We start from the raw sequence: 13,980 nt of genomic DNA, 5'->3' as shown, positions 1-13,980 counted from the left end.
TTCCCCTGTGGCACTACATTTGAGAAACTTTAATTTTCTTCTCTGAAGTGCTTATCCTAATTATACCAACGCCACCTGATTTAATTTGTCCACATCTTTTCAAGATACTATCCATTCTGTTCCACTGCTCTTGCGAGCCGTTTCCCATCTCTGACAGAAATCCAATGTCATCAACAAAACTCAAAGTTTTTATTTCTTATCGCTGAAATCTAATTTCCTTTCCACTTTTCTCCCTTGATTCCTTTACTGCTTTCTACCTCTTCAACTATTGCTCCATTAGTCATGTTATGGTTTTCTTCTCCCTGAAATTTTTATCTTCCTCTATATTTCTCTTTAGTTTCCTGTATTGCTTATTCGCTGTACAGATGGGATAACACGGAGGACTGGCTACATCTTCTGTCACACTCGCTCCTGTATTATTAGTTCCTTTTAACGTTCTTCGACTTTTGTGATCACTGTTTAATGTTGACTGATGAATAACCGTTACAGTTCCTAAAAGGATGTTTATTTTACTCCAATGCCGGTTTCAGCGTTTATACTGAAGCCACTCTGTAGTGGAATAATTCTATGGTGAAGCAAAGTCAAATGATCTACTAATAGAGGAGGATGCGGGACAAGAAACGTAGCCTATCCTCCGCGTTATTCGCTCTATACTGTTGCGGAGATGCAGTACTCTCTCAACGTGAAGAAATTAATGAAGTTTAGTGTCTGTACAAATTTTGGATAACCTTTCGCTTCCTGTATTTTATCTATGATAACTTCGTTTCAAAAAGAGTTTTCCTATCAATTGTCACAAGCTTCATATTGTTTAAAACACACTCTTGCATATAACAGTTTAACGATGTACTATAAACAATAATGTTGCGTGGCTCAACGCCCCGGTGTAAGTATTTCAGTTGCGCGCCATTACGGCGAGTTACGTGTCCCTGAGCCAACGGCACCAAGCCATTGCATTCTGTAAATAAACTGAATAAAATATGCGGTTTCTCAGGGAGCATGGAACTTCAGAGACCTTTTCTTTGATTACGATTTGTCCTCTGATATGAATGACGCTGAAATTTCCGAACCATATTTGGTGCCACCGTTAGTTATCATTCGACTGGAGTAAGTTCTGCCCTCCGCCGTTAGATGGCTGACGCAGCTGTAACTGGCGGGGGACTTGCAGCAGTCGACAAAAGCAAGAATAAAATCAATGAACTCAGAAATCGAATTACTACATTACATGGAAGAAATCTGCATCATATACTGCTACTCACTTATATCGTTCGTAACGTAACACTCTTGTCACTTAGCTTTCATTGTTACATTTTAAGTTGCACGCTCCTCAGGAATAGCTGTCTTTCTGGCATAACGAAGAGAGAAGCCGCAATGATTGGCCGTGGTTGTAGTGACGTAATGTGGACATCTGATAACACAACAACTGCCTTGAACATAAACGTCAGCAAAGTATCCCAACACGCTTCGTTACAGGTCCAGCAGATATCGACGTCAGGCCCAAGTTAATTGTTACATCATTGTTGTCAAATAGAAATGTTCTCTCTTCACGGAAGTGCAGGTAAATAGTTGATATATTTGTTGATCAAACAATCATTAGCGGCTGTGCACTTCGCAAGATAAAGCGTGGATAAAATAAAGTTTACATCCGATACCGGTATATTATTTTCCCATTCTTTCGCGTTAAATAAGCTTTTGAAAATGGGAGCGTAGTGAAACAGTTATCACTAAATTTGATCTGATGCAAAATGTACAGTGAAATTATAACGAAAATACGATTTTGGAAAGGGGTATTTTATCAGTTCTTAATTATAGCCCTTGTTCTTTTACGTCTAATTCTGCATCTACTTCCACGTCCGTACTCTGCAAACCACCGTGAGGTGCATGACAGAAAGTATGTCCCATTGAACCAGTTACTTTAATGCTATTGGTACGGGCCTCACATACTGAACAATATTCTAGAAACGGTGGCACGAGTGATCTGTGAGACATCTCCTTTGTAGAGTGATTCCCCTTCCCCAGTCCAATAAATCCAAGTCTATCACCTGTGTTACCCACAACTGAACCTATGTGATCATTCAATTTCATATCCCTACAAAGTGTTACATCCAGATTTTACATGAATTGGCCGATTCCAGCAGTGACTCATTGCTATTATAGTCATACGACATTAAGTTTATTCATTTTGTGAAGTGAACAATTTTACATTTCTGAAAATTTAAAGCAAGTTACCAATCTTTGCACCACTTTGAAATCTTATCAATATCTGGCTGAATATTAATGCAGCTTCTTTCAGACAGTACTTCATCTTAAACAACTTCATCATCTGCAAAAAGTCTGTATTACTAATGTCTGCAAAATCATTAATATACTACATGAACAGCAAGAGTCACAACACACTTATCTGGGGCATACCCGAAGTTTACTTCTACATCTAACGACGACTTTCCATCCAAGACAACATGCTGCGTTCTCCCTAACAAAAAGTCCTCACTCCAATCATAACTATCACGTGATACCCCACATGATCGTACTTTTAACGATAAGCTTAGGTGTGATAATGAATCAAATGCTTTCCGGAAACAAAGGAATGCAGCATCTACCTGACCACCTTGATCCAAAGCTTTCAGTATATCGTGTGAGAAAAATGTGAGTTGTATTACACATGATCGAAGTTTTAGTAATCCATGTTGGCTGGCATTGAGGAGGTCATTCTGTTCAAGTTACCTCATTATGTTTTAGCTCAGAACATGTTTTAAGATCCTAAAACAAATCGATGTAAAGGATACTGGGCGGTAGTTTTGTGGATCACTTCGTAGAAGGGTGTGACATGTGCTTTTCTCCAACAACTGGGCACAGTTTTGTGTTACAGGGATCTACGGTAGATTACAGTTAGAAGAGGGGCTAACTCAGCAGCATATTCAGTATACAATCCAATGGGGATTCCATCGGGCCCTGGAGCTTTGTTCAGTTTGAACTATTTCAGCAGTTTCGCAGAACCACTGACACCAATACTTATTTCACTCATCTTTCAGTGGTACGACGATTAAATTGGGGCAGTTCTCCTGGGTTTTCCTTTCTAAAGGGACATATGAAAACGGAGTTAAGCATTTCAGTTTTTGCTTTGTTACTCACAATTTCAGTTCCTGTCTCATTCGCTAGGAACCGGACATTAACTTTGGTACCATTAACAGCCTTTACATACAACCAGAATATCTTTCGTTTTTCTGCAATATCATCCGACAATATTCTGCTGCGGTAGTTATTGAAGGCATCACGCATTGCTCTCTTAATAGCCAAATGCGTTTCATTCAGCACCTCTCTTTCCATAGCCCCACGCTTTGTGTTTCATCTATTATGCAGTAATCTCTATTTCTTTAGAAGTTTCTTTACAGCGATTGTGTACCATGGAGGTTCCCTCGCATTATGAACTTTTCCACTGGGTACATATCTATCCAGTGCATGATCAACTATTCTTTTAAAGTTGAGCCATATTCCTCCACGTGCTCCTCCCCAGTGGTGAAAGTTTCAAGTTCCTCGTTGACATATAACATTACCGATTTTTTATCAAGTTTACTGGACGTGTATACCTTTCTGCTTGTTCAAAAAATGTTCAAATGTGTGTGAAACCTTATGGGACTAACTGCTAAGGTCATCAGTCCCTAAGCTTACACACTACTTAACCTAAATTATCCTAAGGACAAACACACACACCCATGCCCGAGCGAGGACTCGAACCTCCGCCGGGGCTTTCTGCTTGTTTTAGTTATACTTTGTACTTTGTAATCATTGTTCCCACAACCGCGTAATGGCCACCTATACCAGATTCGATGTGGACATCCGCAAAGAGGTCAGGTCCATTCGATCCAATATTTTTTCATCGTGAGTGTGGTTCCTAACTATTTGTTCTAGGTAGTTTTCAGAAAATGCATTCAGTAATGTTTCATAGGATGTCTTATCACGCCCACCACTAATAAAACTGTAATTTTCTCAATTAATTGTTGGAGTATTAAACTCTTCACAAATGATGACAGTACGACTGGGGAACTTACGTACACGTGAAGTGAAGTTTTCTCGAAAGAGTTCGGTTACATCACGAGATGAGTCTGACGGGCGATAGAAGGATCTAATTCTCATTTTATGCCCACACTTCATACTGAGACCTGCCCAAACGATCTCACAAGCAGCATCAATTTCTGTCTCAGTGGATTTGAGATTCTCGTCTACTGCGACAAATGCACCACATCCATTTCCCATTTGCCTATCCTTTCGATATAAAATTAAATTTTCCCCAAAAATCTCACTGCCGTCAATTTTAGGTCTCAACCATCTTTCTCTACCTGATATTATGTGAGCTTCACTGCTTTTCAGGAGCGCTTCGAACTCTGGCACTTTGTTGCGGATGCTTCGTCAGTTAACCTTTACGATTTTAGTACTCTCACCTGTGGGAGGCATTTCTTTCGAGCTTACACTAATATTCTGGGTTTTTTACAGCTATCATTATTGTGTGTTGCTATCTGGATTGGATGAAGTGTCGCCTAATCTAAAGAACCCTTGTGTGTACCCCACACACAGTTAGCTACCTGAGTAGCAGGTCCTGACCCATTTAGGGAGACCCTGTCTAAGTAGGCTGTTTTATGTTGGTAATGCCATGGAGCGCTCTGTATGAAAATCACTGACTGTGCTGTGTGCAATCTGTGACTGGTTGGCATTGTTGGAATATTCGCTATTGTAGTGTTGGGCAGCTGGATGTGAACAGCGCGTAGCGAATGACTTTTGAATATTATTAAGGTAAATACATTGTTTGTTCTCTATCAAAATCTTTCATTTGCTAACTATGCCTATCAGTAGTTAGTGCCTTCCGTAATTAGAATCTTTTATTTAGCTGGCAGTATTGGCGCTCGCTGTATTGCCGTAGTTCGAGCAACGAAGATTTTTTGTAAGGGTAAGTGAGTCATGAAAGGTATAGGTTATTGTTAGTCAGGGCCATTCTTTTGTAGGGATTATTGAAAGTCAGATTGCGTTGCGCTACAAAAAAATATTGCGTGTCAGTTTACTGTTGATTAGAATAAGTAAAGAGAGAAATGTCTGAGTACGTTCAGTTTTGCTCAGCTGTTTGAAAATCAAATAACGTAAGAGATCAGATGGTAGAGCACTTGCCCGCGAAAGGCAAACGTCCCGAGTTCGAGTCTCGGTCGGGCACACAGTTTTAATCTGCCAGGAAGTTTCATATCAGCGCACACTACGCTGCAGAGTGAAAATCTCATTCTGGAAACATCCCCCAGGCTGTGGCTAAGCCGTGTCTCCGCAATATCCTTTCTTTCAGGAGTGCTAGTTCTGCAAGGTTCGCAGGAGAGCTTCTGTAAAATTTGGAAGGTAGGAGACGAGATACTGGCAGAAGTAAAGCTGTGAGACAGGGCGTGAGTCGTGCTTCGGTAGCTCAGATGGTATAGCACTTGCCCGCGAAAGGCAAACGTCCCGAGTTCGAGTCTCGGTCGGGCACACAGTTTTAATCTGCCAGGAAGTTTCATATCAGCGCACACTACGCTGCAGAGTGAAAATCTCATTCTGGAAACATCCCCCAGGCTGTGGCTAAGCCGTGTCTCCGCAATATCCTTTCTTTCAGGAGTGCTAGTTCTGCAAGGTTCGCAGGAGAGCTTCTGTAAAATTTGGAAGGTAGGAGACGAGATACTGGCAGAAGTAAAGCTGTGAGACAGGGCGTGAGTCGTGCTTCGGTAGCTCAGATGGTAGAGCACTTGCCCGCGAAAGGCAAACGTCCCGAGTTCGAGTCTCGGTCGGGCACACAGTTTTAATCTGCCAGGAAGTTTCATATCAGTGCACACTCCGCTGCAGAGTGAAAATCTCATTCTGGAAACGTAAGAGATTTGCCAACACAGTAATTTATAATTTTCCAAAGGGGACGTTTCACCTGTATTTCTCAACCGTATAGTGCAAGTTCAGGAACTCGCAGCCTAGCTTGTCACTGAATTTTCGAAGCCTCTGGTTCACTCCTTACACTCGACTCAGAACCAAAGGGCCATTTATGATCAGTTCTAGGGACAATACTGTAACTTGTGATCTTTGTTGGAAGCCCAGCCGGCCAGAGTGGCCGAGCGGTTCTAGGCGCTTCAGTTTGGAACCGTGCGACCGCTACAGTCGCAGGTTCGAATCCTGCCTCGGGCATGGATGTGTGTGATGTCCTTAGATTAGTTAGGTTTAAGTAGTTCTAAGGGACTGATGATCTCAGAAGTTAAGTCCCATAGTGCTCAGAGCCATTGAAAGCCCACACTCGAGGCTAATCTTCTCAAATTTCTCTGCCAATCGCTGGAACGACCCAGGTATGAGCCCAGACGACATCATTTATTCCAAAGTGCGCCACAATCTGCAGTTGGATGCAGCCTGTTGCCTCAATGGCTGCTGGAATAGGCTATTCAACATTTTGAATGAGGTCCCCAGGCATACACACTGAGTACACCTGGTGTCCTATTTTATCCCTTGCTGCCATTTCCTAAGAGGTACCATCATTCGCCATACGTTTGAACTGCCGGCTATTAATAGACCCCTTCCCTTTTGCGTTTACCTCCTCCTGACACTGGACAAAACAGGTTTCCCTAAAACAGGCAAAGTGAGTCCCACTCCCTCAGTTTCATTAGTGAAAGGCAGTACCCCAAACTTGTTGGGTAGGGGATCGGTACAACATCCTGAGTCCCCCCTGATCCCCATCCATCCTGTATAGGACGCCTAGCTCTACCACTGACACAACACTCACAGTCGAATGGACGAGTAACGACAGACCATGTTCCTTCATCGGGGGAGAAAGGTACACGACTGTCTGGAGCTCCTCCAACAAACCGATTTGCAGAAGGTAACACAAGTCAGGCCGATTTCCAGCTCCTTGCGAACGTTGGCCAACTCATCCAGTGTTCGAGAACAGCATTCACAGTGGGGCTGCATTTTGGCTGGTACAATGTGTTACACGGCAGTGAACAAATAACTTTAAATTAAGCCTGCTGATTAGCTTTTAATCTGTTACAGTAAAAAGTTGGTAATTCCCTATAAGAACTGAAGCAAATACACAAAACAAGATTTATGTTAAGGCGACACAAAACCTGTGGTAATAATTGTTGGTCTTCTAAAACGTTTTGGAGATAATTATAGTTGTTAGCAAAATCGAAAACAGAGTTAATTTACGATTAACGTAGATAATATTTAGGGTTACTCCTCTTCAATGGAAAACTAGATGAACACAATATTTTAGTTAGAATATCTGCTACAGTAACTAAATCACAAGCGCCATTATATTCCAGATTACTCGTTGTTTATGCAAAGGACAATTGTAGCTCCCAAAAATTCTCAAAAACTCACGTTCATTTGCGTTGATATACTATGAAATTCAGGAGTGATCTACTCATATTCTTTGGCAGTAACTGTGAACCTCAAACGTTGATTTTCTACGAAATTAGTTACATACCCAAAACATTAGTACCGGTAACTTGCGAAAATATAGTTCTGTAAGCACCCGCCAATTCTTAAAAATAACTTATTTCTCGAGTAATTATACAATGAAATTGGAGAACGATTGGTCTGAACGAGAACGGGCCTACTGTTCTCAAAAATTTTAAGAGAGCACAGTTAAATTTAAGCCTAAAATTGACGATAAGAGTACTCGTGAATGTTCGAAATTTCACAATATATCACAATACAAACGGGTATTGATAGAATTAATGAAAGATTTTTCAGAAGCGACGCGAACAGTAAAACATGCCAATCTAGAACTTCAAACACGAATCTTGTACAGACGGTCTGACACGAAGGAAAATTCCGAAGTCGGATTTTATATATAAATAAAGGTGTGTCACTTAGCTGTTTCTGTGCACACTTCTACACTGTCGCGCAGAAAAATAACACTGCAGTGAATTTAACCCGGATCACAATCACTAAAATATGCAGCACCAACAAAGCACGTCTTCTACCTGTTGCAGTTAAACAACACTACTTAACAATTTATACTCCATTACTGATTTATGAAGAGCTAATAAAACCTGTTCTTTATTATACATTATATTAAAAGCAGTGTACAGCAGCTGTGTTAAAGAATAAAATATATGATGTCATATTTCCAGTTTTAAAGAGTTTGTACAATTAGTATTTTAATTACTACAATTATGCATTTAACGTTTTGTGTGCAGTATGTTTTATCATTGTAGTTCGTTTAAGTAATATTTTACAATAATGCTTCATTTTTAGTTATTGGCGTGAAATCAGTACTTTCCGATAAATTAAATACATACTACATACTTTAAGCAGTATGAAATTCGTAAAACCAAATGCGTTAAACGTATCTGAAGCTTCTTGAACACCATGTTAATATTACAAATTACGAGTAGCTGATCAAGTACTGATTAAGCATGAACTGCTACTCAAATGTGCAAAGGCACTAATTTAAATACCTACTTGGTATTCGAAGTAAAGCATTGCCTACCAACATTCATGTTGCCACTCACTGTCATAGAGACACGAACTGCAGTTACTAAAATATCTTTTTCTTAACGGGAAGTTAAATATCGAGCTTTCAGGAAGATTATCTGAATTTCTGAGAATTGAATGTGGCCAATTTTTATGACGGAAACACAAGCACAAGTGAAACAAAAGAGAGTTCGGGATTAAATCTGCAAATGCCTTTCAGTTTCCTGCAGCTGGCACAGAATAAATATACAAAACACATGAAAAATTTCTTGAACACCAAATGTTCTGGTACTATTTATACGCTCTCGTTCAGAAAAAAACAGAACACCTTGAACAAGTAGAGACAGGACATGTACATACATGCTGCATTCACCAGCTTCCAAAATTCGTGTGTGGTGGTTGGCACTGCATCACAGCACTGCACCCGTCGTTTCACAATATCCCACACATTTACGATTGGCGACAAGTCTGGTGAGCTGGCGGGCGAGGGCAAAAAGGATGACATCCTGTGACAGCAAGAAGGCACGTGTTCGTACAGCAACATGTGGTCGTGCATTGTCTTGCTGAAAAATGGCGTCTGGGATGTTGTGCAGAAAGTATATGGTCCATGGGTCGCTGGATGTCACTCACATAGATCACAATGGTCACAGTGCTCTGGACACGCACCAACAGTGATTTGTGGTTTTACCCTAGAGCCCCCCAGGACATAAGGCCTTCAGTTGGCGCTGTATGTATTGCGCAAATACAGTCACTGTAATACCGCTCGCCCTGTCTGTGGCAAACCAAAATGTGGTCATGATTTTCATACAAACAGAACCAGGATTTGTCCAAAAACACTATCTGGTGCCATTTCTGTCCCCAGTGGCGTCGTTCCATACATCATTGCCGTCTAGCATGTTTCTGCACATTCGTCAAAGATAGGCGGAGAAGGGGATGATGCGCACGTAACCCATGCCGTAATAAACGGATACGGACTGTCATCCCTGATAGTGTGCGATGTATTCCACTGTTGCACTGCTGCGCCGAAGCCGAGGAGGACGCAGATCTGTCCTGCAATGCCATTCGGTAGAGGTGTCAATCTTCTCGGGAGGTGGTCTGGGTGGTACGACCTGACCCATCTCGTCGTGTTGTAAGGCCTTCCGTCAACTATTCTACACTCATCCTGTTGCACTGTCGAAACACTTTGTCCCACACTAGGAGCAATATCCCGGATGGATGCATCACATTCTCTCATGACAATAATGCGCCCCCTTTCAGATTCACTGATCTGACGGTATGGTTCGCGCATACGTTTGCGACGCATCCTGCACGTCTGCTCAAGTGCCACATATCCATTACCTTCGGTTTATAGCGACAACGGCTTCCGCAGCCACATTTTACCGGTAGGTGGTGCTGTGCCGCGATATCGATGTTGACCGTGAACCCGCTAGCCGACGTGGTTCAAATGTTAATCATTTCTGCGGAACATACTAATGCACATGTCCTGTGAATATGAACGTCGTATCTCTAGTCGTTCAAGGTATATTGGTTTTTCTGAACTAGAGTGTACGAACAAATCAGCGAGAGAGAAATTGTAAAATTCGTTGCTTATGCGACGAAGAAAATGTTCTGAAGTACTGCAGTAGTGTATTGATCGGACGTGTCCCTACTTCAGACACTGTTACAGAAATAAGTAAATAAGCCTTAAACATGTGCTGACGGATGGAAACGCTTTGCCTCACCACAGCACTGCCGACGATACAGGATAAGAAGCTGAAGGCATGCTGTAGCCATATGATCAGAGGCAGACAGACCACTCTGCACGATGCATCACGCACAGTACAGTCACCACTTGCATGGTTGATCTGTTATAGTAAACTACTAAGAATCACACTAAGAACTACTAGTTCTCGTTACTTCAGCTTAACAACGACAATTTTAGAAAGGTTTCATAAAAGCACGAGACTTCATGCGTTTTCAAGATGTAGATTTGTGTGCATGTCAAACTTGTAGTTTGCCTACTCATTCAGAGAGCGAGAACAATTTGACAGAATGTACAGGTTGTTAGGGGTATAAGTGCTGATGTTTCTAAAGATGACTGAGGACATTGTACTGAACAATGTTTCATTAGTATTTACTTCAGATGCAGACTAATAATTATAGCTATTACGAGTAGCATGTTTTTAGGTTGGTTAGTGCTTCCGAGTGCACATGGCACAAGCAAGGCACTGATATTTATTTCCCCCTGGGCAGCAAATCAGGTGATGAAGTGTGGACATGTGGGACCAAAAGTGATAGTCTACACTGACAGGCGCATCCCACTTCGCGGCGCTGTTAAACCAGACATAAGACATGAGGCAATAAATTATGTGACGTTTTTTGCGGAAAGACTAACGCAGAGAAAAAAACAGTAAACACATTGTAGTGCGTGTATTTTTAAGGTACCAATTATCAAAATATCTGTACCCATACCGTTATAACATGTATGTGTCATACATTTATAAAAAAAATAAAACAAGTCCTCTTAAAATCTGCTTTATGACCTACATGCTCACAAACAAAAATCCGCTCTCGAATCATAAGCTTTAGAAAGGATAGGGGCTCTAATGAACTTTGGATATAACATACTTTGAGCTCAAACCTAACAAAACATCTCGAACAGAAAACCGTCGTCTGGCCACCCAGATTTAAGTTTCCAAGAATTCCCTAAATTGCTCCAGGCAAATGCCGGGATGGTTCCTTTGAATAGGCGCGGCCAATTTCTTTCCCATCCTTTAGTAATCCGAGTTCGTGCTCCGTCTGTAACGACCTCGCTCTCGACGTTCGTTGAATTCTAAGCTTCCTTCCTTCGAATAGAAAGAGCTCCTGCAGGCCAACTAGTATCGATCCCGAAAACGTGGTTCATGCGAAACTCGACTTGCGCTTTTTTCGCTTGACATTCTGAGAGCTATGGATCAAGGGCAATAGAGTAGATGCAGTACATCTTAACTTCCGAGTAGCGTTTAACTCAGTATGACCCATCGTTAACAAAAGTACAACTACGTGGTGTATCAAACAGTATTTGCGTCTGATTTTATAAATTATTGTTTTTTTTTAATTTATTAATAGTTTTTGTGCTTCACTCGTACAGCCAGCCTCAGACCATAATAGACAACACTTGTCCGTTACAGCCATTTAAAATTAATTAAATTATCAAGTAAATAAAAGTATTTACTATCTTATAATGTTATAAAGTGGTACAGAACTTTACACACTTTTGTGTCTTCTGTTGCTAAAAGGTATTAATGTTTGTAGGCCAAACATTTCCAGTTTCATCGTGTCTTGATACCTTCTATGGAAACCGAAGAAATGTGACTGACATGAAATATGATTAACATGTTCCTGACTGCCGCATTCACATGAAGATGTGACCATGTTGAGCCTATAGATATGTTGCCGGAATCTCCCGTGATTGAAACCAAGTCGTTCCACTATGAATTTTCTGCTATATCTGCAATTTTGGATCCAAGTAGGTGATGGGAGATCATAGTAAATTTCGCAAGCCTTGGAGATTTTCATTCCATCAGGTGCTGATGCTAGTCCTTACAATATGAAGAGTGTCGTCGGGTGGCACTTTACCATATTTCACTGAACCAGTGAATACAGCTTCTTTGGCCAGAGTGTCCACTTTTCCATTTTCCTTTATTCCACTGTGCGCTTTCACCTATAACACGATTGTCGCCGTATTTACGCGGGAAAGCTCCTGCACTGCTTCTATAATTCGATATATTAGATCACTTTTGGTATTGTTGACGTCGTAGCATTTTAACAGCATCAGTGCTAACCGTGAGTCTGATTAAATTATGACTGCACTTCTTTTGTGTATTTAACTCCTGCCAAAGTCGCTATGAGTTCTGTAGTGAGTATGGATTCAACTTCAGGGAGCTTGAATTTGCCTCCTCGATTAGTTCTTGCCATTTACTGGTTGTGAGGTCGTAGAGGAGAATGTCATCAACAAAAGTAGATGTAGAAGTAGAAATAACTTCAGGCGCGTCCCAAGGAAGCGTTTTGGGACCTCCGCTGACCATGTTATACATTAATGATCAAGAAAAAAATATAAATGGTAATCTCAGACTTTCTGCAGATGCTACCATAATCTACAGTTAGGCAACATATGAAAAAAGATGTATAAGTATCTAACCATATTTTGATGAGATCCAGAGTGATGCAAAGACTGACAGCTAGTTAAAATATACAGAAAGATAAAAATTTGCACTTTGCAAAACGTAGTTTCATCTGGCTACCACATGACAGTCACAACTGGAATGACTCAATTCATACAAACATCTGGGTGTAGCAGTTTGTGGGGATACGAATTGGAAAGATCAAATAAACTCAGTCCTAGGTAGATAAGATGTCAGACTTCCGTGTACTGAGACGATACTAGGAAAACGCAAGCGCTCTATGAAGGAGACTGCTTACAAATCACTTGTGTGCCTCGCCTTAGAATGTTGCTTCAGTGTGTGGGGCCCATATCTAGTAGGACTAACAGAGGATATCGGACATATTCAAATATGGGCAGCACGAATGGCCACAGATTTTTCTGACCCGCAGGAGAGCGTCTTGGAATGCTGGATGGCAGGTGCTAGAAGACAGACGCCAATAGTGCCACGAAAGCCTACATAACAATGTTTCGGGAACCGGAATTAAGTGATATATCTTGAGATATACTGCGACCTCCCTCACAAAGTCTTTAAACAGTGATTGTTCCGGCGCTCCATAAGCAACTGGAATGCTGTACAATGCTTGCACTAGGTGCTTCACAGTACTTTGCATGGTATTTGTGTGGATGTAGATGCCCAGAGAACATGAAGCTATGTACATCATAGTTCGTCTTTAGTAACACCAGGAACCTTCTCCCAAGCACATAAGTTATTCTGTGGAGTAACCACGTAGAGGTAGACGAAACGGTGCTTCGTGTGTCCCTGTGGAACTGCAAAAAGGAAAAAAAACTATAGCTTTTTAAGCGCTGCTGCCACCTACACGACGTATCACATAAACGCTATCAAAGGACGGCAGTGAAACAGTAAAGAAAGCTCGTTTCCGAACTTATCACCACAGATAAGGGTATTTTATAGACTACGCCAGGGACATACAAGCCACTGCAGCAAGGCTAAGCATTCCGCGCAGCCCTCGCCGCGCGTTAATCTTCGCATTTGAGAGCGTAATCTGTTACAGGTATCCCATTCCTACAGAACTTGTAGTCTTCGCAGAAATCACGCCACAGGGATAAAAACTGATATATGTATTTAAAGTGTAGTTTTCGCTCATAACAAACAGAATTTGTTAGGTACTTATTTCTATCTGAGACTTCATTGTTGATTATCAGTGCAAAACATCAATTTATTTCGATTTTCTAAATTTAAAAACTGCTCTGTCAGTCTGTCGTAATGGATGTCATTGTAGCGAAGCAAATTCGATACGTAAGAGTGATGTCGAACGAAAGAAAGTGTATCGATGTATTTGATGTAACAGGTCTCGCTTCATAATGAAAAGGAACGA

This window comes from Schistocerca nitens, chromosome 2 (assembly GCF_023898315.1).
Source record: "Schistocerca nitens isolate TAMUIC-IGC-003100 chromosome 2, iqSchNite1.1, whole genome shotgun sequence".
In the NCBI taxonomy this organism is placed as follows: domain Eukaryota; kingdom Metazoa; phylum Arthropoda; class Insecta; order Orthoptera; family Acrididae; genus Schistocerca; species Schistocerca nitens.
This window is presented reverse-complemented; position numbering follows the sequence as displayed.